Source organism: Ambystoma mexicanum, chromosome 7q, assembly GCF_040938575.1.
Source record: "Ambystoma mexicanum isolate Mex_15411 chromosome 7q, UKY_AmexF1_1, whole genome shotgun sequence".
Taxonomy (NCBI): domain Eukaryota; kingdom Metazoa; phylum Chordata; class Amphibia; order Caudata; family Ambystomatidae; genus Ambystoma; species Ambystoma mexicanum.
In genome coordinates, this window is record NC_090941.1 from 312,312,209 (window position 1) to 312,339,088 (window position 26,880).

The window sequence follows — 26,880 nt, forward strand, 5'->3', positions numbered from 1 at the left end:
TAGAAGTTCGAATGCCGTTGTGCCTGTTTGACCAGCCAATCTTTTCCAGATATTCCTCCATTTGTTTTTTCATGAGAGGGAATGAAGACGATTTATTTATTTCATTATGCAATGTGTTCAAGAGAGGATTTTCTGTAACTGGTGACATCTTTAAATATAGTTCAGCTCTTTTTCTGAGCTGGATTGATTGGTCCGGCATTTGTAGTATCAACTGCGGGGTTGTCCTTCAACTCATCCAGACATGTTGAATGATCTGGATCTCTCTCATCTGCTTGAGGTATAATAATACTCTTATTAGAGACAATCTCCTCAACTGTATTATTGGTAGTGCTCTTCTCAAGAATAAGCCAACTAGTCAGTTTGTTCTCCCTGCTAGCAGTGCCTTTATTCTCTCGAGGTGCCTTGCGTTTGGGTTTTTTCTTGTCTTGTTTAGGGGTGCTGCCTTTGGTAGGAGTGGATATTTCTTCTTCCTGCTCCACTGTGTCCGGTAGTCTTAAGGTTGCCATTTGGCGCTTTTTCCTCGCAAGGGCTCTTTTCACCAGTCGTCGCTGTTTACGTGAGTAGAAGACATCCACATTCATTGTGGTGTTAGGGTCGATGTCTTCGATCTCCGGGCAGTCTGGCGAGATGGTCTTCTCTTCCTTGTGAGGCGGGTCACTGTTACCGTTATTTGCTGATGGTAAGGTAAGAGTGACTTCCAATATCCTCCCACACATTTTAGTAGGATGTTTAGAGCAAATTGCAGAGATGCAACTGAAGATTGCAAGTCACCCAAGGTTATTTGACATTCACCTTGATCCCTACCGCAATCAGGTTCTGAAGATTCCAAATGTACATCCAAGTTTGGAGAAGCAGATAGACTGTTGTATATTTCACGCTGTGTGTGAGTAGGCAGGTGTTGGTAGCTATCATTCTGGATAGCCGAATTGCTTCCTGGGTAAGGAGTCATAGATCTCTGCATAGATAAACACAGGTCCAATAACAAATTGTTATCTATTACACTTTCACCAAGTGCCTCCATAGAGGTATTCATACCGGAGCCCCCCGTAGATTTATCCATCAGGAGTATTGGTGTTGTAATATTAGCGGTGTCGGGGAGCGAGAAAAAATCAGTGATTGTTCCTTTCTCCACAGGTGCTTCTTTGGGTCCTTTACTTCTGTTTGTTTTTATTGTCGGGGTTCCGCTCTTCTGATTACGTAGATTATATCTCGTCGCAGAGCATTTCCTAGCTGATAGCATGTTGGGTCTTGAAATGCTTCTTGAATTAATAATCTCTGACAACTCAATGTCACGTGTATAGAGACACTGTTTAGAACAGTGTAATAACAGCTCCCTGGGCTAAGTATGCCTATAAGCTCGATTGCAAGCACCCGATCACAGTCTATAGGCTATAGACTTATCCAAATGGAATTCAAGTAGTCACAGGGAGCTGATTGTGTGTAAAGTATGAAGCCCGGATCCAAGGGGGACCTACAGTCTCCTAATAAGGTAAGCGTATGACTAGGCCTCCAGACCCAGTGCAAAATGCAGATTAGGTCCTTCCAGTGTAGGACCTAGCAGGGGCCAAGACAAAAGGCCCAGAAATGGAAGGAAAAAAGTAGCCAGATTTTCAAAAGGTGGATCTTACAAAGTGCCAAGCCCTCGCGTGGGGGCCACGCTTCACTGCTCCGGGCCACCCTCCGCTTCCTGCAGGTCCGTGAGCCGCCCGCGGAGCTCTCTGCAACTGCTGCTCAAGGCGCAGGATCGCCGTAATCCCGGGCCGCGGTATCACGGCGTATATCAGCCCACCGCCGAGTGCCCGCCGTGACTCCGGTCCCTGGGCAATGTACGGGGCCGCTGATGTAGGCACTCAGTATACGGGGTTAGCGGGGGGTAGCGAGCTTCGGCAACGCTTCAGCAACGGTGTTCTCTCCCGCAGCCTTTGCGGTTAGAGTAACGGACCCGTTGCCGTGTCGATACGCGTCAAGCCGCGTCAAGCCGCACCACGTTCCAACGCTCACTCGCGTAACAGAGCACAGAACTGGCCGCTTCCGACGCAGGGCTTGACAAACATTGACAATACAATATGTTGATTAATTCCTTTACTTTTGCAAAACAGGACTAACTCCTTTGAGTATTTCTATTGAAGGGTGTTTTTACAGTGTAGCACAGTATGGTAGCCCAACAAGGTGTATGTACCCCGTCAGTTAGCACGCTGTGTTAGACTGTCACAAGTGGTATGTCTAATTCAGGATCTTGTGACGAGCCCCAAGCTGTAAGTGATTTCAATCCAGCATACACCAAAGTCAACGCCTTGCACAACTGAAATCCTTATTGATTTTTGTCTAAAAGTTCTTTATTCTGAACGATATACCACTCATATCACGCCCTCCTCCTGGAACCTCCCCGGTCACACTGAACCAGGAATCAGGCTGGTTTGCAAAGGTAAAGATGTATTTATGTATTTAAAATGTTATCACAATATGTTTAATAGGTACACAACAATCACCATTGGGTGACGTAACACTGAATGATCTCTTTAATACAAAAGGAGTAACAATGAGCAAACAATTCAGCACAGAAAATAATACTTGTGTGTGGTTTCAGATAGGATGGCACTGTGATTAAAGGCTCCCCCTGCACACCCCTTAACCCCCCAATAGACAATGTAAGGAGATAGAAGGAGAGAACAGGTATTCAGGAATGGCAGAATTCAAACAGAATATCAATCCCACTTTCCCCCTTTCAAACACAAGAGAAAACAGAATGGACTGTCAAGCTGTCAGAATGGCTTTTAAAGTTATCTTTGGAATGGACTGGGCAAAAACACCAAATATGGTCAAAATTGTTGAAATTGTTATAAATTCTTATGGGAGCCGCTTTGGATAGTTGCACACAAACACAAGCAATGATTTAATACCAAGAACCAATATGAAATCTTAAAATTCAAGTTGGAAACAATTAAAAGCTGTTTTACACGTGTAAGAATTTTCCAAAACGAAAATTTGCGGCAAACTTTTCACTGCACAATATTCGCGATAACGGGAGAACCGTTTGGATTTGGAATGCGGTTTTTAACATAAAAACTGAGAGAGTTATAGGCGTTTTAGTAGAGGTCGTTTTTTCGAGATGGGCGCAAGAATGGAAAACAACAATGGACTTTTAAAATGACAAAATGATTTCTTACACTAGAGGATGACTATGAACAAAACGAATACCACACAGGAACACAGTCACTTGATCAGAATGACTGCCTGCGAAGGAAACTCGCCTTCTTTAGATCAGAAAAGATCAGCGCAAAGACAGTTTTAACAATACTAGTTATGGAGGAAAGATAGGATGGTTTGGATAGAGAGTTCAGACAATTCAAAAATACTCCTAACAATACGAGTTCTGAATACAGGATAGGATGGGTTTAAGATAGGGATTGACCATACAAAGTACATATGCCAGTGACACAATTCTTTTTATAGATACTCACTGGATATGTTTTTAAATGGAACCGTCATTTCTGGTCAGGGGATAGGATCTGGTTCAGAACAGACAGCTGGGCACATCAAACTGGATTGGATCTGCAAGGCGCTCTGGTCATGGCACAGGACTGGATTGGATCTGCAAGGCCCTCTGGTCACAGCACGGCACAGGACTGGATTGGATCTGCCCTTCTTGGTTCTGATGATAATTATTTTCAGCAGGCAAGCAGTACAGTGCAGACCGGCTGTATTATAATGATATTTATTTTCAGCAGTAAAGCAGTACAGCACAGCAGTATGCTTCCCCTTAGGTTTGTCGGGTTCTGGTTCTGGAATTTGAGGCCTTGCTGAAAATGGTTCAGCTATGCAATGGGTTTCTGCTTTGCCAGGTTTCTGGAGTCTGGCACAATGAAGATGTAGAGTTCAGCAGCAGGGAGGTCCACCAGCATCCGGATAGTGAGTGAATCTGTCTGTATTTTTGAGTGGTGAGCTGTGTCTATTTATGCTATGAACAGCAATAATAAAAGGGGTGTGTGGGTGGGTTTATCCTAAGTTTGCCCCTTTTGACAGGTGATTGGTTCAGAGTCTACTATCTGCCTTGATAGGAGGAGAGAAGCAGAGTGTCACCTTTATGGTGTGATTTTATGAGGCAGAGAATCCCCCCTACCCCCTGGAACACAAAATCCACTTTTGGCACAATCCATATTTACACATGCGCAACCCCTATAACAATCACATATACAGATAACATATTTAACATAGCAGCCACTCCTCAAAACCCCATAGCTGTGGGATCTTGTCTCCGCTTTTCACAGCCCTTTTCATCAGGGCTTTTGCCCTTTTCATCAGGAACACAATGTCTAATGTTTAAGCAAATTTCTACAAGTGTGCGCGTTTAACATGGGCATAAGTGTGTAAAGTTTCATACTTCTAGAGGAAATACATTTAGCATAAAATCGCATTTCTTGCCTTTTCTTACCAGAACATGTCACACTATTTTGCCGCCTCTTGAAACGTGCAGCCAAAATTTAGATTCACAAATCTGTTACTTTTATATTTTCACAATTAGACTTGCAAGTTATAAGTCTTTTAAAAAACTGTTCTTTGTTAATGTTCAGCCACAGATGGTCTTTTAGGTCTGCCTCTTTTTGTCTCCCTGCAGTTCAGGAGCAGTCTCCTCCCTGCTTGCTTTTGGCAGAGGCCATTTACAACTGTCCTCACACCTCTCATATTCTTAGTTGCAGCTGGTCATTGTTCCTCATGCCTCTGTAGACCAGGTTCTTTCCCAACCCCATAATTAGAGCTTTTGTGTGATTTCCTGCTGGGGTTAAAGACCTTCCTTCTGTGAGGAAACCTGTTATTCCAGTTTGGTAGCTTCAGCCAGGTTTATTTTGATTGTTAATTCTGTTGAATTTTTCCTTAGCTTAAAACAAACTTGTTGTATCAAATCACAGCTAAAATTCATATTCAAGATTTTAAACCATGGGATCAAAACAATTACAATATGGGTTACTCTCAGTAACAGGCCTCTTATATTGCAAACATTTGATTTCAGTTTATACATGTTTAAAGTTTAATCAGGCAGGCTCCTGACAGCTGTCATTCAGGCGGCCCAGGGTACTGCACCCAGAGATTTTTGACAGATCCACAGACAGGCCACTTTTGCTGTGGAAATCCCTTTATGCGTTCAGATTTTCAGGACTTTGTAAGTTCACAATGAATTCTTACTATCAGTGAATAGTAGCACCCAGCAAGAATTTTGAATGTTTGAGGGTGTTCTGTACTGGCATTTTGCAGTTTCAGCCACAAAGAAAAAGGGATTTACAGCAAGATTCTTGGTTTCATTTAGCAAAGCACTGCTTTTTCCTTCTGTACTCCATTTTTACTGGTTGTGGAGCCCAGTGACATATTTGAGGAGTGAGAGCTCTGTTCCACCACTGACAACATGCATGGCAGATTGGCAGCCATCGGTTTGTGCCTCGCAAAGCGCGATTCTCAGGGATTTTGGCACACACAAGGGTTTTGCAGCCATTTTGCTGTCTTCTGGCACCATCATAACACAGTAATGCAGCATAGCAGAGCAAAAGTGGGTCAATACATCCCACATCTGTGACTTTAACTGTGCATGGTATGCTGATCCTCTTAACTAGCACTGCCAGGCATGAATGTCGCTGGCTTTTAAATATCGACCTGATGAATGGACGATATTGAAGGCCTTATTTTAGGACATGGGTATTTACTTATTATAGTGTGATGATCTTGTGGTTTGAACCAGTTCATTGGCTAGACGAAAAAAAATATATAAAGGCAGGGTTTGGTGTTTTTCGTTTGTCTGTTCTGTTAATTGGTTCAGGCCACATAAAGTCATGTCATCAGCATTTAACTGATGCCTTTGTTAAATAGTGCGGAGTGGCTAAAGAGTGGTCTGCAGTGGGGGCAGTATATTCTGCTTGTTTGGAGTACCTCTACTGTGTCTATTTGCTGTGGGAGGAGCTGCTGGCTGAGTGCTACCTGACTGCTCTTAAATACATCATTGTAGTGTGGAGTGCCACATAAAGTGGCTTAAGACTGGTCTGCAGCGGGGGCAGTGTATTCTTCCTATTTGGAGTCACTCTACTATGTCTATTTGCTTTGGGAGGAGCTGCTGACTGAGTGCTTCCTGACTTCTCAGAAATACATCATTGACGCTCAGTGCGCCGCACAGAGTGGCTCGAGAGTGGTCTGCAGTGGTCCCCACAGCATCTGTAAGGCACTTGGCAAGATTAGGCACAGAGGAGCGGCCTCAACACGAATGAGTAGGTGCCATGCATTGTAAACAGTGAGTACCCACTACATATGCTTTATCATCTCTGTAATTGGAAAAATGGAGGGAGTAGGTAACAAGTGGAAAACTACTAAACCGCTTCTTCCGTGCATATATACTCTGCGAAATAGAACATATCGATACATGCGGCTGGACAGAAGAAGTCAAATGGCCCCCAAAATACATTGGACTATAGCCTCAAGGGTATAGCCTCCTGTGCTCCCTGTAACATTTACAAGAGCTTCTAGCCCTCAGACAAGTGGGGAGATAAGTTTGAACATACAGGACAGGTCAGCATTGGAGATCGTGGTCACAGATAATTTTGACCAGCAATATAACAAAGCAATAGGTGCCACAAAATGTATTGACACACGGCGGCGGGAATGGGAAAAGATCCCTAACTTCTTCTCCGTATTCGCCATGGTTCAAACAAAATGGGTGCAATGACATTGATGTCCTCCCCTATATCTTTCAGTTATTTAGATAACAACCATTCATTACTGGATATGTGCCTGAATTTACAGCAGGTTTCATTGGCGAGGCTCCAACCCTGAGAGGAATTCTCAGGGTCTCCACCTCCCACAAATCTCTCAGCGACCCCTTATTTAGAGTGTATTGTAATTACTGGATGGGAAGACGAAGAAACCTCCAGTTCGGAAACGTCAGCCAGCACTTCACGATGAAAATGATAGACTGAATGAATCAGATTTTGTCCCTATGATGAATACTATAGCAGTGATCGTGGTTGCAATTTTTGGTCTTTGATCTACCCTGGCTAAAGAACAAAGAGCCAAAAAAAGTATCTTGGCCAGGATAGTGGACGTTATCTTAACAAACAGTGTGGTGGGCACGATCCAGTGAAGTGGGTTGAATGGAAGGAAGTTAGAATGGGAGGAAGAGGAGGATTTGTTCAATGACTCGAGCATGGTAGATATGCCACCTCAAATTTCCCCAAAGACATTTCTGACAGGTGAAAGCAATCATATGAGGGGAGTAGGCAGGTAGGAGTCAATGGAGTTGGTAACAGTGACTTCACCGGTAATATTTCCCCAGGTTAAGCAATCCCTCAAACGTAGAAAAAGGGAAAATAAGACCAAGATGCAGGCAGTTAAGAATAAAATACTGCCCTGCCCACTAAGGAATGCAGGGCCACTTTCAGAGACTTCAAACAGACCAAAAATAACAACTCAATTAATGAGGAAAGATCAAATATTACGAGGAAAAGACAGATTTTGAAGCTCTGTACAGGACAACATGGCACATTGGATAAATGGCTCCAGTATCTGGAGGTGGAACAGGCTGCCCAGATTGAGACTAAGGGCACCTCAAAACTAAAAGTAAAAACTTCTGCTTTGACTACACATTCTGGGCAGGAGAAAATAGATATAGGGGTGCAATGGCAGAAGCTCACTGATTTGGAAATACCTTGGGTAACTACAGGGCTGGCTGACATGGAGGTATCCGAAAAAATATTGGATGTGCAGCACCCATATGAGTATACACAGGCACGGGATGCAGGGAGCACCCACGCAGAGACGCAAAGGCCTAAAATGTTGAACATGGATAGTTGCCATCCTGAAATATCTTCCACTGTACCTGTATACTACTCATGTATTATTTGGATTGAGGAAATTGCACCCACTGAGTACTCCCCCTATTTGAATACAGATAATTTGATGCTCCATTTTCAGCATCTCACGGAGCTACATAATATGATATCTGAAGACATTGAAAGTGTTAAACTAGCACCCTATTTTAGCCAGACCAACTAGGCGGTTGAATGGTGTTGAAGAAAATCATTTCATTCGCTAGGGAATTGTATCCGATGGGTTATTTGATAAAGCTGCAACAGGGAATAGCCAATGATGAAAGCTGTGAGCCTACAATGTTTGGTAGGGACGGTAAAGGGAAAATGCTACCCATTACATCTCAGTGGTCCAAAAGAAAGGTGACGTATGAGCAGAAACATCATACATGTTGTCCTCAAGCGCAGAGAGATGATCTATGGGCCCCGTTATGGGAGGAAGAGAACTATTGACCAACTATTGATCAACAGAAATTGGCTTCTCAGGCCAGGTGTTCTCATGGAACACATGGGGCTTTAGCTCTTTTATGTCTCAGTCTGCAGGATATGATGTGTTGGTGAAATCAAATATATTTCTGCTGCAGGAGACATCGTTAACTTTGGATGGTTACCGAATTTTCTATGAACCAGCAAATAAGGCACAAACTGGGAGGCCCAAGGGAGGCATTTGTATAGGACTTAGCCAAAGATATGTGACAGTAAAGTACATTTTTCGGTCAGTCAATAATAACTGTCTAGCCGTAGAGATTAAGATTTTTTTTGTATTCTAATACTTACAGGCCGATTCATGGAATAATTAGCGCGGCGCAAGTGGGCAAAAACGTGCGAATCGCAGTGGAATAGCGAAAATCGCAGTGCAAGTGCGAAAATCGCACGAAAAGCAGCGCACGTCGATTCATGGAAGGCCGTGCGCGAGAAAACCAGCGGATGTGCGATAAAAAAGTGCGCGGCGCACGTTGGCGCACAGGCCATCTAACAGCGTGCGCCAGGTCACAGCGAAAATCGCACAGGCCACAGCGAAATTCGCACATAGCGCGGCGCACGCAACAAAAGTAGGCGGAACACGGGCGTAACACTCGGAATGGGGAACAACTTGCCAAAACGTGGGCGTCACGGGGGAAGTACAGGGCACAAGTGCGCGGAACGCCCACACGCTCGCCTACAACACGTATTCATGGACTAGAATAGGGGAAAAAAGCGCACGCTCAAACCAGCGCACAGGCACAAACATGACCGCCACAAGAAAGCAGGCGGTAGCGTCTCTGCGGCTGTAAGAAATGTGCGCCAAAAGGTGCGCCAACAAATAGCACCTATATACTGCCATGATGAATGTCCCATACTGTGGCCCTCCAGGAAAAATGATGTGCAAAGGGGTACCCACAAACACGGACACCCGCTGACAAAAAATACGTGTGCGTGTATACCGGGGTGCGCGGGAAGTCTCACGCGATTTCAGCACGGTACGTGCATCACAGGGGTTCGCGTGAAGTCATTCACGCGATCGGGCCTGGGGGAGCGGGCTATGTGTATTTCAGGGGTTCGCGTGAAGTTTCTCACGCGATCGGGCCTGGGGGAGCGGGCTACGTGTATTCCAGGGGTGCGTGAGAAGTTCCACACGCGAATAGCCTGGGCGCGTGTATTTCAGGGGTGCGCGGGAAGTTCCACACGCGAATAGCCTGGGCGCCTGTATTTGAGGGGTGCGCGGGAAGTTCCACACGCAAATAGCCTGGGCGCGTGTATTTGAGGGGTGCGCGGGAAGTTCCACACGCGAATAGCCTGGGCGCGTGTATTTCAGGGGTGCGCGTGAAGTCATTCACGCGATCGGGCCTGGGGGAGCGGGCTACGTGTATTTCAGGGGTTCAAGTGAAGTTTCTCACGCGATCGGGCCTGGGTGAGCATGCTACGTGTATTTCAGGGGATCGCGTGAAGTTTCACACGCGATCGGGCCTGGGGGAGCGGGCTAAGTGTATTTCAGGGGTGCGCGGGAAGTTCCACACGCGAATAGCCTGTGCGCGTGTATTTCAGGGGTGCGCGGGAAGTTTTACACGCGAATAGCCTGGGCGCGTGTATTTCAGGGGTGCGCGGGAAGTTCCACACGCGAATAGCCTGTGCGCGTGTATTTCAGGGGTGCGCGGGAAGTTTTACACGCGATTTCTGCACGGTACGTGTATTTCAGGGGTGCCGGGGAGTCCCACATGTGATTTGACAGTGTGGGTCTTCCCAGGTGTAACCTGTACACCCTCCACGGCCCCTGCAGGCAGCCCACACCACAGGGGACTACCCTGCATCCCTGGTCATGTCCCGCAGGCAGCCCACCCAACATGGGCATGCCCCCCAGCAAAGGCACATGTCTCCTTGAACTAATGAACACCAACTCATGTCCCCTTGCACCCCCATCCCCCAGCACTGTGGGGCACCTGCCAGCAGGCCCCCACCCATGTCCATCTCATGTCCCCCACCAACACCACCCCCAGCACTGTGGGGCACCTGCCAGCAGGCCCCCACCCATGTCCAACTCATGTCTCCCACCACCCCCACCCCCCAGCCACCAGGGTCACCCTCCACCAGGCCCCCACCCATGTCTCCCACCACCCCCACCCCCCAGCCACCAGGGTCACCCTCCACCAGGCCCCCACTCATGTCTCCCACCACCCCCACACACCGCAGTGCAGGGGCACCCTCCACCAGGCCCCCACTCATGTCTCCCACCACCCCCCACACACCAGCAGTGCAGGGGCACCCTCCACCAGGCCCCCACTCATGTCTCCCACCACCCCCCACACCCCAGCAGTGCAGGGGCAGCCTTCACCAGGCCCCCACTCATGTCTCCCACCACCCCCACCCCCCTGCCACCATGGGCAGCCCCCACCAGGCCCCCACTCATGTCTCCCACCACCCCCACCCCCCAGCAGTGCAGGGGCAGCCTCCACCAGGCCCCCACTCATGTCTCCCACCATCCCCACACCCCAGCAGTGCAGGGGCACCCTCCACCAGGCCCCCACTCATGTCTCCCACCACCCCCACACCCCAGCAGTGCAGGGGCACCCTCCACCAGGCACCCACCCATGTCTCCCACCACCCCCACACCCCAGCAGTGCAGGGGCACCCTCCACCAGGCACCCACCCATGTCTGCCACCACCCCCACCCCCCTGCCACCATGGGCAGCCCCCACCAGGCCCCCACTCATGTCTCCCACCACCCCCACCCGCCTGCCACCATGGGCAGCCCCCACCAGGCCCCCACTCAGGTCACCCACCACCCCCACCCCCCAGCCACCAGGGTCACCCTCCACCAGGCCCCCACTCATGTCACCCACCACCCCCACCCCCCAGCCACCAGGGTCACCCTCCACCAGGCCCCCACCCATGTCTCCCACCACCCCCACACCCCAGCAGTGCAGGGGCACCCTCCACCAGGCCCCCACTCATGTCTCCCACCACCCCCACACCCCAGCAGTGCAGGGGCAGCCTCCACCAGGCCCCCACTCATGTCACCCACCACCCCCACCCCCCAGCCACCAGGGTCACCCTCCACCAGGCCCCCACTCATGTCACCCACCACCCCCACCCCCCAGCCACCAGGGTCACCCTCCACCAGGCCCCCACTCATGTCACCCACCACCCCCACCCCCCAGCCACCAGGGTCACCCTCCACCAGGCCCCCACTCATGTCTCCCACCAACCCCACACCCCAGCAGTGCAGGGGCACCCTCCACCTGGCCCCCACTCATGTCTCCCACCACCCCCACACCCCAGCAGTGCAGGGGCAGCCTCCACCAGGCCCCCACTCATGTCTCCCACCACCCCCACACCCCAGCAGTGCAGGGGCACCCTCCACCAGGCCCCCACTCATGTCTCCCACCACCCCCACACCCCAGCAGTGCAGGGTCACCCTCCACCAGGCCCCCACTGATGTCTCCCACCACCCCCACACCCCAGCAGTGCAGGGGCACCCTCCACCAGGCCCCCACTCATGTCTCCCACCACCCCCACACCCCAGCAGTGCAGGGGCAGCCTCCACCAGGCCCCCACTCATGTCACCCACCACCCCCACCCCCCAGCCACCAGGGTCACCCTCCACCAGGCCCCCACTCATGTCACCCACCACCCCCACCCCCCAGCCACCAGGGTCACCCTCCACCAGGCCCCCACTCATGTCACCCACCACCCCCACCCCCCAGCCACCAGGGTCACCCTCCACCAGGACCCCACTCATGTCTCCCACCACCCCCACACCCCAGCAGTGCAGGGGCACCCTCCACCAGGCCCCCACTCATGTCTCCCACCACCCCCACACCCCAGCAGTGCAGGGGCACCCTCCACCAGGCCCCCACTCATGTCTCCCACCACCCCCACACCCCAGCAGTGCAGGGGCAGCCTCCACCAGGCCCCCACTCATGTCTCCCACCACCCCCACACCCCAGCAGTGCAGGGGCAGCCTCCACCAGGCCCCCACTCATGTCTCCCACCACCCCCACCCCCCAGCCACCAGGGTCACCCTCCACCAGGCCCCCACCCATGTCTCCCACCACCCCCACCCCCCAGCCACCAGGGTCACCCTCCACCAGGCCCCCACTCATGTCACCCACCACCCCCACCCCCCAGCCACCAGGGTCACCCTCCACCAGGCCCCCACTCATGTCACCCACCACCCCCACCCCCCAGCCACCAGGGTCACCCTCCACCAGGCCCCCACTCATGTCTCCCACCACCCCCACACCCCGGCAGTGCAGGGGCACCCTCCACCAGGCCCCCACTCATGTCTCCCACCACCCCCCACACCCCAGCAGTGCAGGGGCACCCTCCACCAGGCCCCCACTCATGTCTCCCACCACCCCCACACCCCAGCAGTGCAGGGGCAGCCTCCACCAGGCCCCCACTCATGTCTCCCACCACCCCCACACCCCAGCAGTGCAGGGGCAGCCTCCACCAGGCCCCCACTCATGTCTCCCACCACCCCCACACCCCAGCAGTGCAGGGTCACCCTCCACCAGGCCCCCACTCATGTCTCCCACCACCCCCACACCCCAGCAGTGCAGGGGCACCCTCCACCAGGCCCCCACTCATGTCTCCCACCACCCCCACACCCCAGCAGTGCAGGGGCAGCCTCCACCAGGCCCCCACTCATGTCACCCACCACCCCCACCCCCCAGCCACCAGGGTCACCCTCCACCAGGCCCCCACTCATGTCTCCCACCACCCCCACCCCCCAGCCACCAGGGTCACCCTCCACCAGGCCCCCACCCATGTCAAAAAACCAACTCCACCCCCCAGCCACCAGGGTCACCCTCCACCAGGCCCCCACTCATGTCACCCACCACCCCCACCCCCCAGCTACCAGGGTCACCCTCCACCAGGCCCCCACTCATGTCACCCACCACCCCCACCCCCCAGCCACCAGGGTCACCCTCCACCAGGCCCCCACTCATGTCTCCCACCACCCCCACACCCCAGCAGTGCAGGGGCACCCTCCACCAGGCCCCCACTCATGTCTCCCACCACCCCCCACGCCCCAGCAGTGCAGGGGCACCCTCCACCAGGCACCCACACATGTCCCCCTACCCCCAGGTCCTGACGATACTCAATCATGGCAGTAATGGCCAGCATACCCAGCACAAACACCCAGGCAAGGATTGCATCCACCCACATAGTGAATGCAATTACATGATACAACCCCAATGGCAAGTCTGTAAATGAACACATGTCCGTCACACACACATACACAATGGGTGCAAGTGAATGTCAAAACCCATATCATGACATGTATGAAACCAATGAGAAAATACCACAAGTGAAAGTTAAAAAAACATGTATTAAAGATGAAAAATAAGTAAAAAAATCAAACATACAACAATGGGGATAACAAAATAAATGGTCCATGTCCGAGAACAAATGTAAAAATAAAAAAAACAAAGTAATCCAAAAACAAATTTTGTCCAAAGCAAAATCATGTGGAAGTAAAATAATGAAAAACCATTTCCTCATGGTGAACACAATAATTAATAAAAAAAATGTTTCTTCAATAAGCAAACTATATACACGAAAATTCCAGGGTCCATGAGCCCAGCACCATAAATGAAACCTACTACTACCTAATGAAAATAATATATACAAAGAAGTGGCCATTGTCCGAGCGGTCCAAAAATACAAAAATCAATAAAGGAAACCTAACACTAACTAACTAAATAACTATATACAAAGGCAGCGGGCAAGTCCTGCGGCTCACTCGGTGATGTTGCTGGCCAGGGCATCATCGAACTCCATGTCGATGTCCTGGAGGCGGGACTCTGTCCTGGCCCAGAGGTCTCGCAGGGATAACCCCATGTCCAGCTCAAACTCCCTGCGAGCTTCCTCGAGGCACTCAGCCCGCCTCAACGCCCGACGCATGGAGAACTCCGCCCTGACCATGGTGAGCCGCTCCTCTTCCGCCCGCTGCCGCTCCGCACCTATCCGCTGGACCAACTGCTCCCACACGGAAGACACCACCATCCCAGGGTTGCCCTGCCCTCCGGCCGATGCCTGCCCCTCTGATCTTGAAGGCCCCGAGCCATGATGCCTCCCACGTCGAGCCTGCTACTGCCTCCGACGCCACTGCCTCTGCCAGCATGATGGCATCCAGGCTGATGGAAACCACCGACGCCGTTGTGCACGTGCCCTGCCCGATGATGCTGTCACATCTTCCATCTGCTGGGGTCCAGTTGCTGTGTTGTCCACCCCTGCTGGACCTCCGACTCCCAACTGTGGCAGGGATGGGATCCCCACCGAGCTGGCTGCATTGGTCGGGGCAGGTCCACAGGGGGCCCTGGTGGCATCTGGGCCGGAAGACGGCAAGGAGAACGACTGGTGTATAGCCTGCACAGAGGAGGAGAGGGCCGCCAGATTGGACAACACATGCAGGAAACCCCCGAACATGGACGATCCCAATTGGGCCACGTCGGCACGGTGCACTTCGTGATGACGTGCGTCCTCCTCCCGGGAAGCACGCACGGCATCACGAATCACAGCCGTGCACATCGCGACCCCAATCAGGACCTTCTCCACACGGCCAGGGGTTCCCACGTCCGCAGGTGGAGTGGAGTCAGGTGACATGGACATCCCCTCTACCTGCGGACGGGCCTGGGACGGGGCATCCCTGCTGGTGCATGGTGGTGCACTCACAGGGTCAGGGACTGCGACATGCACAGGCCCCTCCACGGTGACCTGTGCTGCCTCCTGCCCCTGGCCCTGGACTGCACCACTTGCACCAGCAGGGATGCCCCCACCAGGCCCCATGTGTGCCCCAGTGGCGGCCTCCTCCTCCTCTGTGCAAACCACCAACCTGGATGGCTCCTCACCGTCTCCCACCGTAGCAGGCCCCTGTGGGGGCTCACCCACCCCTTCCGCTGCAGCCGTGGGGGCATCCCCGCCGCCTTGCTCCACAGCGCCGTCTCCGCCCTCTTCTTCACTAGCCGTTGCATAGAGGGAAACAAAGAACACAAGCATCAGGGCACTGTACAATGGTCCCCTAGACAGGAAGCAATAGCAGATGAGCACCACTGTCAAAGTACACTTCCATCATGTCCCTCCACAACACAAGGGTCAGTCCAGGCAAAACACACACAGTAACAGGCATGGTGCATGCCATGGACATTTCCATGCATGTCCAATGGACTCTTGAAACATTCAATGATATGTAACTCACATGCATCATGGCTCATGCCTATCACATGCACACACTTCACCTCAGTCACATCCATCTGGCCCCAAACACACCAAACACAGCGGATACAAGGGTAATTTGGCTGCTTCACTGAATCTGTGCATTGTCACACACATGTGTCATGCATCCATGGCATGCACAAGTCACAGACACGCAGGTCAGGCACACAGACATGGCTACCATATATGTACCTGGCATCAGCACCCATCCCTCACCCCCACCCATGTCCAGGTACAGAGACTGGCATGCTCTCATGTTCAAAATCTGCATAGGGCTCCCCATGCGGCATTTGAACACATGCAACAACCATGTGGGTCACACATCACTGGTCGCACATGCATTACCATGATGTCCCTGCACACATACATGCATACATGGCCTATGGCACACATACAGGCAAGTATCATAGAACCAGCACACCGCAACATGCCCTGTCTCACACAGTAATGCTTGGACACTTACCGCTCAACTCCAGACGGGCCTCCCTCTCAAGGATCTGGCCGTGGAGCGCTGGTGTACGCGTTCCAGGACCCTCATCTGGATGGAACTCATGCGGCCCCGGCTCCCCTCCACGAGGCGCCGGCCCTTCACAAGGGTCCTGGACCTCAAGTCCTCCCAGCGCTTCTTGATCTTCAGGACGTTGCGGGTTGCCACCCCCTCCGCGTTGATGGCAACCACACAGTCGGCCCAGATCCTCTCCCGTCCTTCCTTGCTGGCGCGGGACGATCCAAAGAGGGCATCATACTGCCCCAGGACATGCTCCACCAGGACACCAACTTCGTTGTCAGTGAAGCTGGTGCCCCTCTGGCCTGGGGTTGCCACTGGTGCCAGATGTGGAAGTGCCCGACATGGCAACCCCAGAGGCAGGTGTGGGTGGGCAACTGGGTCCTGGGGCCGGACTGTGTAGCCGTGTCTGGGGCATCAGCCAGTGCCGGACGAGCACTCTTCCTCTTCCGCTTGGAAGGTGGTGGTGATCCTGAGTGTCCTGCGCCGCTCTGGACACTAGGGGCATGAGCCCTGGTGGACTCTGTATCAGGAGTGTGGGATTGCACACTCAGCATGGGAGTTGGTGCAGGCATTGGCTCTAGTGTGATGGTGTCAGGGGGAATGTCAGCAGCATGGACTAGGACCGACACTGTCCTGGCTGGGTGTGTGAGGGCTGGGGTGGATGGAGCCGCAGCTGCCCCTGCAGCCTCTCCGCCCTGCCTCCTTGGTGCAGCAGATGACCTTGCTGGCCCAGATGCACGTGGCATGGTGACATCAACGTGCACCAGCGCACGTGTCATAGGCCTGCTGACCTGGAAGTCAGCCATGGAGTCAGCCAGATCTGGTGCCACAATGGGCTGGTCCAACAAGGGCTGAGCATGGATGGTGTCAGCCACATCAGCCTCAAGGGGAGGGGGGGGGATTATGGGTGCCCTTGACTGGTCCTCCACACATGGGGGGACAGGCTCACCCTGCAAGTAACGACCACGTCCCCTACCGGATCCACCACGGCCACAACTTGTGGCTCTTCCACCTTTGCCACCCTTACGGAATCCTCGCCTCCCAGCCATGGCACTGATGTAAATGTGCGTTTGGGAGTGGCTGGAAACTATTGTCCTGGGCAATAGGGGGTCAAAGGGGTTGGGTGCCAGATGGTAATTGTACCCTAGTGCTCTTGCAAGGCTGATTGTAACCCCTGGGGAAAGATGACGGGTCACGCTACGCACAGGAGCCCCAAAAAAGGGAGATGACGTGCACGCAACCCCTCCTAGACCACGTGTGCAGAAAGTAAAACCTGCACTACGCCGTGGCACCCAGTAACACAAGAATGAACGTATGCGTGTCACACGCAGCCTAGAATGACCTCTGAAGGGGTAGGCTCCACACGGGGCAAGCACAGATGTTAGATACGTGCGTGACTCACCGTCTGCCTGGTAAACAAGCGTGTAAAAGGAGCACGTTTGGTTGGCAACACCCCCGCCAAAAGAAGATTTGTACGCTGTCTGAGGAGACAGGACAACAGTAGAAGGGAACACTGTTTGAGGGAACAGGCCCAGGTAAACCAGTAAAAGCGAAAAAAGAGAAAAAGCTGTCAGAGGTAACAGGGAATACGAACTTGAAACGCTGTGAAGTAAATCGCGTGTGAAACGACAAGAAGTACAGAATTCACCCACTCGCTCTCCACGAAAAGCACGTAGAAGGAAAACGTGTTCTACACATACCTTTTATACAGGGCCACACGTCCAGCGTCACTTACGTGGCGTGTACGCGCTAGGGCCATTTCCACCAATTACACGCTTTGTCACTTCTGCGTGTAGGGACATTTCCACCAATTACACGCTTTGTCACTTCTGCGTGTAGGGCCATTTCCACCAATTACACGCTTTGTCACTCCTGCGTGTAGGGCCAGTTCCACCAATCACACGCGATGAGACTCTGACGTGCAGTCTTTCCACGTGTGCTCTGTCATCACGTGCTGTGTGGGAAACACCCGTGCGGGTCACGTCACAGACGCGCTTACGTGCTGAGGGCCTTTGGTCCAATAGAATCGCGTATGCGTGCTGACGCGCTTACGCGCTAAGGGCCTTTCCTCGATTTTCACGCTGACGTGCAGGATTTTCACGTGCCAAATCACTCCGTACCAAGCTGGCCACGCGTAAGCACACGGAAGACCATGCTCCTGCCCAGAAGGCCGAACTACTGCCCCCCAGAGCCCCGAGCACGCTCCCACCTACCATCTGCTGCTGCCTGACTGCCTGCTGCCCACGTGCACTGCCATTTGCTGCCTGCACATCAGCCAGGGGTGCTGTTGCTGTGACCACCCCTGCTGGAACCGAAGACTCCCGACTGGGATTTGAAAGCAAGCGTCCCCAAACAGCACGATCCTCCCCGCAATGAGAGACAATGAAGGACTCTCCCAGGATGGGAATAAGGCCAAGACAGAGTGCGGGTGAGCGTAAATGGGAGTTTATCAATCAGAATAGGGCATGCAAAGAACTCTGCAACCTCCGAGAGCGCTCTGTCTGACAATAGCAAAGACAGGCGTATATATTTACAAAAAACGTCATCAAAACCTACATACCATAGGGGGCACAAGTTCATTGGGATTGGGTGGCGACGACTAACTATAGGTGCTGCTGCGGCGTGGTTGGTCTTGGCTGAAGGACGTCACTGGTCACCCTCGTGGGTTGGGCTGGGCCTGGCAGGTCGGCTTGAGTTCATCCGGGCGGTGTTGGTGTGCCAATGCGGCTGTGGCAGAGATGAATGCCTTTCCTGACTTACTTGCCCTCGGCCATGCACACCACAGTCATTCAGTCATTTACAGTGTTATTCTCTTTAGTAAATCTTCCAATAGGTTATTTTATAGGTTAATGCAACACAGGAGGAATGCACCTTGTGAGGGGTCTGGAGGTAATATATCGAGGCCTGGTTACCCGTGTCCTGTTGACCGGGGCCATAGGTCGAGGGGCTAAGCTTCGGGGCCTGGGACGGGCGGTACAGGTCTTTCTGCCTTGTTAGAAGTTGTTATGGATGTTCCGCTGCGTGTTGTCAAAGTGTTGGGTGTCCTGATTGCACAGGGCCATAAGTCTAAGATGGTCCGGTGGGTTGTGGGGTTTACGAGGGGGCGCTTGAGTTTAGACAAAGGTTTACTGCTGTGCTGTAAATAATGCAGTCGGCTGGCCGCGGCCTTGGGTGCTGCAGTGGGGGCTACAAATCTTTGAAGTGGCTCCAGTCTAGTCGGGGGAGGTGGGGTAGCGCAGAGCGGGCCTCTGTTCTCATGTCTTGGCAGCCTTCGCAGGGTGGGAGGGGGAATGGCCTTGTACGCATTCACAAAGGTATCTCCCTCGTGTGTTGCCGAATGTAGGTAAAGACATCACAAACATTTGAACACTTTCTATAATACTTATTCAAAATCACTTTAAAACATGCATTTAACTTTGCTGGATGTGTCTCGATTATACCCAGTCCGAGCACCATATTTGTACATTATGTTCTAGCAGCTACAGTATTTTAGTTACATGCATATACATTCGCAGTAAATGAGGTAGTAGTTGGGTCGGTGGAGTACATAGAAAACGACCCGCCACTGTACGTGACGGTGGTGGCACATAAGGGGCTTAGACATACACACATGATAAGTGCATTCTCGCGCATCCTTTACATGAGTTCATAGTATAGTTGCATTCGCTTTCTCGTGTACTCTAGCAGCATTAGCTTAGTTATGGCGCAAAACCATGGGAGGTAGGTTGCCCAGTGATCCACGCAACAAACAGATCCCTGGAGCGTTCCTTTATTATTAGCATCCACCTGCAATGGTGTGGGCTCGTCATTGCTTATATCATGGGAGCATGCTCTCTCATTTTAATACATTCTACAGGCGTTTGTAATATACGAGTTTTTGTGGAAGAAAGCATACTTTGCAAGTGGTCTTTACATTAATATATACATATGTATAAAGACTGTCTGCCATCAAATGACCATTTTACCGTTCTTCTCATTGTTCAGGCCTGCTGGCCGGGTCATGCTGATAGTGATAATACACTGCGGGAGGTGAACTGTTACAATGTCAGCGTATTGCGCTAGCTCATGTCCGTCTTGTTCGTGGGAACGTGCTCGCAGCGGATCTGCCAGGGTGTTGCGGCAACAGGGATGTGACTCTCCAAGGGTGGGGGCCGCGCTACAGTGCACTGAGCTCACACCATCTTTACCGGGCAAAAAATGGTTTCTGGGCCTAGCTAAATTTGTGTGGCAATCAATACGTGTGGGCACTCGATACGTGTGGGCACTCGATAAGTGTGGGCAATGTCTCCAGCGGGTGAGCCCTCCACCACCTGGGCCCGGGTGGCACGAGGGAACGCCCAATGAGCCATAGCCCTCACCTGGGGAGAAAACGCAGGCGAGAGGGGTCTCCTGGACCAGTCCTCCCCTACATTTCCCCCCTTTCGTTACTTAAGTAACGAATTCTTTAAATCCTCTATCCTCCTACATTCTGCTTCGTCCATCACTGCCTCATCCCATGCAGGAGTTCCTTTGATAGGCATCCATGCTCTGCACACCCCCCTTAAGCTCTCACCTCTCCTGGCGTATTCATCTGGAGTACACGTGAGATATATACAACCACCATCTCCCTCCAAATCTACCCAAACTTCCTCGTACCATTCTAGTATGCGGGGCTCTTTGATGGTGGTGTGCCACAGCTTATCTACAATATCCTTGTCGTGGTACATGGGCACCAGTTGGTACCTGGGTGTGTTATCTACCCCTGTTTGTACTTGTGCTTCTTGCATCGTTTTTATTGTACCGTGTGAGTTGCCCATTGTCACCATCATCATTGCACCATTTGGTACTGCGTTAGCACAGACTCGAAGACCCACCTGGCACAGGCAGAAAATCAAAAGGAGGAACACCACAGCTGGCATCAAAAATTTCACAGTTGTTCCAAGCCATGAGGGGACCCAGGAAAAGATGTTATCGAACCATGTACTATCTTCTGCTCCGCCTTCCATCTTCATTTTTTCTCCTAGGTTGTGGACTGCTTCGATCACATGGGACAGGGAGCCGTTCTCTGCGTCTTCAGAAGGTACGAAAGTGCAGCAGGCACTTCCTATTTTTCGGCAAACACCGCCGTCCATCGCCGTCAACAGGTCCAGGACATACCTGTTTTGCATGGTCATCAGTCGCAAGGCTCTTAGTTCGACCTTTATTATGTTAAAACCTTCTTCAGTGTCGTTTGCCAGCTGAATTAATTCCCAACGGGTTATCTGGAGCCATTTTGCGTTAGCCCTTGCTTGGACACTTGATACGAGCGAGGCAAAAAATGTTTCTGCTGAGCTGAATAATCGATATTTGTCTGGGATCTGAGCCAATAGTTCTGATGATGCCTGTGATATGTAATTTGATGCTCGTCTGTGACGGGTTAGCACCTCTCCCTTGCTTCCGGAAGACAGGACATACATTTGTGATTCTGCAGTTGGTTCAGCCACACTCTGTTGCGTGCGTTCTTGTGTCCTTTTGCTTCCATCGATGTGGCTTTCGGGTATCACCATTAGGGCTGAGTGCAGAGTGGCCATTGAGCAGCTGCCACTCCATGACGGGGGGAGGTGTAGGTATGCCTGGTTGCCGCATACCCAGTACGTGTCCATAAGGGCCGCAGTCCCTTTTCTTAGATCTGGGATGGTGAGGGTCTTGTTGCACTTCTTGTTCATCCCCATGGACGTTCTCCCTTCTCCTTTGAAACATAGTTCATAGTCTATTTCACTCTGCAGCTTGAAAGGTTTTTCGATGGCAGTTACCCAAGTTAGTTTTGAAATGTGTTCCTTCCATACTGGCGTACATGTTTCTTCTATCCACTGCAATTTCTCCGGTGCCACACCTCTCAGTGCTTCCGCTTTGCACACCACTTCTTCATCCTTCCGCTTGTTATCAGAAAAAAGTGTCCCTTCAATTACAAAAAATGGTTCTTTCAGACATACAACCCCTGACGGTTTTGGGTAGCACGTTTTCTCGTTCTGCAGCATTTGAAAAGTCACTTCATGTGCCTGGAAGGTGTTCTTAATTCTGCATAACGTGAGATGAAGGAGACATTGGGCATCTATAATTGGCAACTCTTTGGGTAACAGTACTTTGGGTGTACCTGATGCGTGAGGGATGAGGGAGCAAACATAACAGCTCTCGTTTGTTGTTTGTTTAGCTGTGGCACTCATATCTGCATACCACTTATTTGTTTGGTGGGGGTGTCGTGGGTCTTCCATCTTATCTAGACCTAGCCCATAGTACTCATCATACTTCCTCCTCCCTGCTTCCCTCTTCCGTCTGTTGTTCTTATTCCTCATATACTTCCCAACTCCCTGGGCAAGGGACAAACTAGACCCCCCTTTCTCATTCCCGCCCCCCTTGGCCCATGCATCATATAATATTTTGTGTATGGCTAGCAGCTTTTCCTCTTCCTTCCTGACGTTATCTGGCAGGTAGTTGTTTAGTATGGGGGCAGGCTGGCTGGTGGGGGTGTTATACAACCACGATATGGCAGACGGGTTTCGGTCATTTAAACTGTGGGCATTGTAATTAGATACCCCTGGTGGAGACACTGTGTTGTTCTGCATTCCACCTTGTGGCTTTTTTCTTTGTATGATGACAGCACTGGATGGTGTGGTATGATACCCCCATACAAGTTTAGTTCCGTCCCATCTCAAAAAATCACCTTCCCTTGTATTGGCCCTTGTAGTTGTATTGGGCCCAGTAGTGCTGTTAATCCCTCCCCCCTCGTTCATCTCGATAGAGATGAACGCTACAAACCAATATGTAACCAGACCAAACATTAGCATAAAAAACAATGTGATGCATACAGATAATCCACACTCATACGAATATCTGCATCTCTCATGTACTAATTCTCTCATTCTACTAATTCTATCCGTTGCAGGCTGCCCGTTAGATGCCATGGAAGCTCCTGTTTTGAGATATAAAAGTGCATTAAGTGCATGCATGTAAACATTTTGCTAGCACCATCAGTGCCAATATATATTTGACGGGGAATGGAAGCGGGTGGGGATACGGGGATGGGTATCCACAGACAAGGGTTTATACAGGCCATAATTTGGTCATTTCATTAAGTATATACAAATCAACAAGATAAAAAGAGAAAACACATTTTTTTTTTTCCTTTAAGTATCCTTATCGGTTATTCTCTTATTCAAGTCCAGTACCAACACACACACAAATTCATATTCAGACATTCTGCTCAGTTGCATCGTTTGCTGTTGTCTGTGCCTCCTCATCTACCTCCTCTTGTACGTTGCTATATGCCTTCCGTACATCGGTCAAGTGCACCCAGTACCTCAAGCCTTTGACCTTTACTGCCGTGGGCGTGCAAAATATTACTTCGTATGGGCCATGGAATCGTGGTGCATTCCACCGACGCACAAAGCTTCTGACATAAATCCAGTCGCCTGGCATTAGCTGTAGCTGTTGCCCTGGCTCCGTGACAGCGCCTGTTACATTTCCCTCTTCTCTAGTGAAGGGTGGGGAGAGTTGCTTTGATATCACGCGCGCTGCCCTTGTCAATTTCCTTAAATAATCTGTGAACTCATCTCCCAATATTGCGGCGCTTCTGTGAGCGTCTGAGTGTTCGCGCAGTGGCGAGTGTGCTGTGTTCATCCGTCTCCCAGTCACGATCTCGTGCGGGGACAAATGGTGGTCTTTGCTTGGCTGATTTCTTAATTCAAATAGCGCAAGGGGTAGGCAGTAAATCCAATTCTTCTTTAATGAGAAGCATAGTTTTGATAACCTGCCCTTCAACAGTCCGTTCATCTTTTCCACTACGCCATTACTTTGAGGATGATAAATTGAACATAATTTATGTTTTATTCCCAATAATGTAGTGACTTCCTTAAAAAGCTCATTCACAAAATGAGTGCCGTTGTCTGAGCGAATCACGTCACAAATTCCCCAGCGCGGGAACACTTCCCTTACTAGGAACTTGGCGGCGCTCTTGGCATCAGGTCGTGCGCAAGGTCCTGCTTCCACCCACCTTGAAAATGGGCACACAACCACAATCATGTACCGTGCGCCATTACACCTTTCCCCCATGTCTGCGTAATCTATATGCAGTTCCTTGAATGGGCCAATGGGTTTAGGAATTGTTCCCCGGAGAGTGCGTAATGTCATTCCTGAATTGTATATTTGGCATGTTGTACATTCCATTGCCAATCGAGACACATGCTCCTGGAGACAGGGCACGAACCATTCTTCCTGTATTTCTGCTGCGATGTGCTGTTTGATGTTATGTGCAGGGAAGTGTAGCTGTTGAAATGCAATCTCTAATAGCTGTATTGGCATTACCACTTTCCCCGAGTTATTTTGCCGCCACAGCAGGTCTGTTCCTGACTTGCTGCACCCTCGCTTTGTCCACATTAATTTTTCCTCTGCACTGGCTCCTTCCTGCAATTCTATTATTTGTGGTATGGGCATCATATTATATCCCTCTTGGGGCTCTTCGTTCGTCTTGTGCTTAAGCATGTATTCACCTGTGTCATTTTTCTGAAAATAGGAAGCCTCCTTGGCGGCAGCGTCCGCTGCCGCGTTCCCTAAAGACACAACATCTGTGTTGGATGTATGTGCTTGGCACTTTACTATTGCTACTGCTGTAGGGTTTTGCAGGGCCTAAATTAACTCTTTCAACAATTCTGCATGCTGTACTGGTGTTCCGTCTGCCCGCCTAAATCCCCTACGCCCCCATCTTGCTAGGCCTCCATGTACTGTAGTTGTCATGTAAGCTGAGTCTGTGTATATTGTCACTGCACAACCCTTTGCTGCATGTAGTGCTTCTATGAGCGCAATCAGTTCTGCTGCCTGTGCGGAGTAATGTGATGGGAGGCGGTATTGTACCAGTGTTTCATACTCACCGTCTTCTAACCTCACTACTGCCATGCCAACGTGTTTTTCTCCCGTGTCCACGTCAATTGATGCGGACCCATCCACAAAGTACACTTTCCCCTCGCTTAGAGCGTTCTCACACACCACCGTGTCCTCCCCTCTTTCTCCTGTGTAGGTTGCGCAATCGTGGTTCTGCATGTCTTCCAGTGTGCACGCTTCTGTAATGAATGTGGCGGGGTTCACTGTCTTGCATCTCACTATATGGATGTTGGCACTGGACAATATAATCTCGTAGGCGGTCGCCCGCTGTGTGGTCAGTGTGCTTTTTGATCTCTCGAGTATTGCAAATAATGAATGTTCCACAAACAATGTCACAGGGCAACCCATTACTATTGTGGCACTTTTCTCAATCGCGAACGCGGCTGCAGCGAGTGATTGCTCGCACGCGAAATGGCCCTGCATCACGGCATCTAAAGTACCACTATAGTAAGCCAATGGCTTGTGTCCTAAGGATGTTTTTTGTGTCAGAACTGCTGTCATGAGTGTTTCCTTGCAGTGTGAGAATAGGTAAAATTCGCGTCCATAATCAGGGTTTGCGAGTACTGGGGCGCTTGAAATCAAATCTTTTAATGTTTGGAAAGAGGAGCTCATCTCTTCCGTCCATTCCATCTTCCTGTTCTCCTGTTGGGCCACCTTTAATGCTTGTAATAGGGGCCTGGTGTATGCCGCATAATCTAATATCCATGCTCGGCAGTAATTGCACATTCCCAGGAATTTTTGCATGTCTTTTACTGTTGTGGGTTCTCCTACTGATCTTATGGCTTCTACTCTGTCTGGTATTATTCTTTTCCCATCTCTTGAAATCAGCTGTCCTAGGTACAGGACCTCTGTCAGACAGTACTGTAGCTTTCCCTTGTCCACTTTGTACCCCTTGTTGGCCAGCAAAGTCAGTAATGTTATGGAATCTGTTCTGCATTTCTCTTCGTTTTGTGCGCATACTAGTAAATCGTCTACGTACTGAATAATGGTGCTCTCAACTGATAGGTTTCCTAGGTCTTCATGTAATACGCGGTTGAAGATGCTCGGGCTCTCGCAGTATCCCTGTGGTAATCTACAATGTTCATATCTTTTACCCCCCAGTGTGAAGGCGGTAAGGTATCTACTCTCTTCAGCCAGGGGTATAGAGAAAAATGCGTTCTTCAAGTCTACTACTGTGAAATGTGATGCCTCTTTCGGGATGCTGCATAGTATTGATGCAGGGTTCGGGACTAGAGGGAACTCCTTCTGAATTACATCATTGAGGGGGCGTAAGTCCTGTATCATCCTCCAAGACCCCCCTTTTGCTTTTTTGATTGGATAAATACAGGTGTTACATGGGGAGTTTGAAGGCACTATTATCCCTTGTGCTAGTAGGGCATTTATTGTCTCTTTTATCCCTTCTTCAGCTTCACGAGACAAAGGATACTGTTTAACTCGTGGTAAAATTGCTCCTTGCTTTAGTTTTATTACCACAGGTTGTACTCCATGCAACAGTCCCACATCATGGGGGCCTGTTGTCCATAAGTTGTTTGGTACGAGCCTCATGTCGTCATCAAAAAATGACGGTGGTGCTCCTACCACTGTCATCAATTGGACGGGGGTCTCCCTTGCTTGTATTAAAATATCACAGGGCATCGCTATTTCCATTACTATCTCACCATCCCCTTCCGTGTCTGAAAAGAGATCCTCATCTGTTACCTCTCGTAGGGCGATGTTGGCGTTTGTGCACAGCACTGTGCGCCACTCACACCCTTCCTCGTCCACTCCAATCACAGCGATCCTTTTTGCTGACACTTGTACAGCGTGCAAGTCTAATGATACCACTGATCCCGGTGCTGTGTTGGGGCACACTATGGGGCGGAAGAGGAACTCCGCCGGAATCCTCCAGTCCATGCCTCCTAGCTCGGGAATTATGAGGGCCAGAGTCTTTAGCCCTTTGAT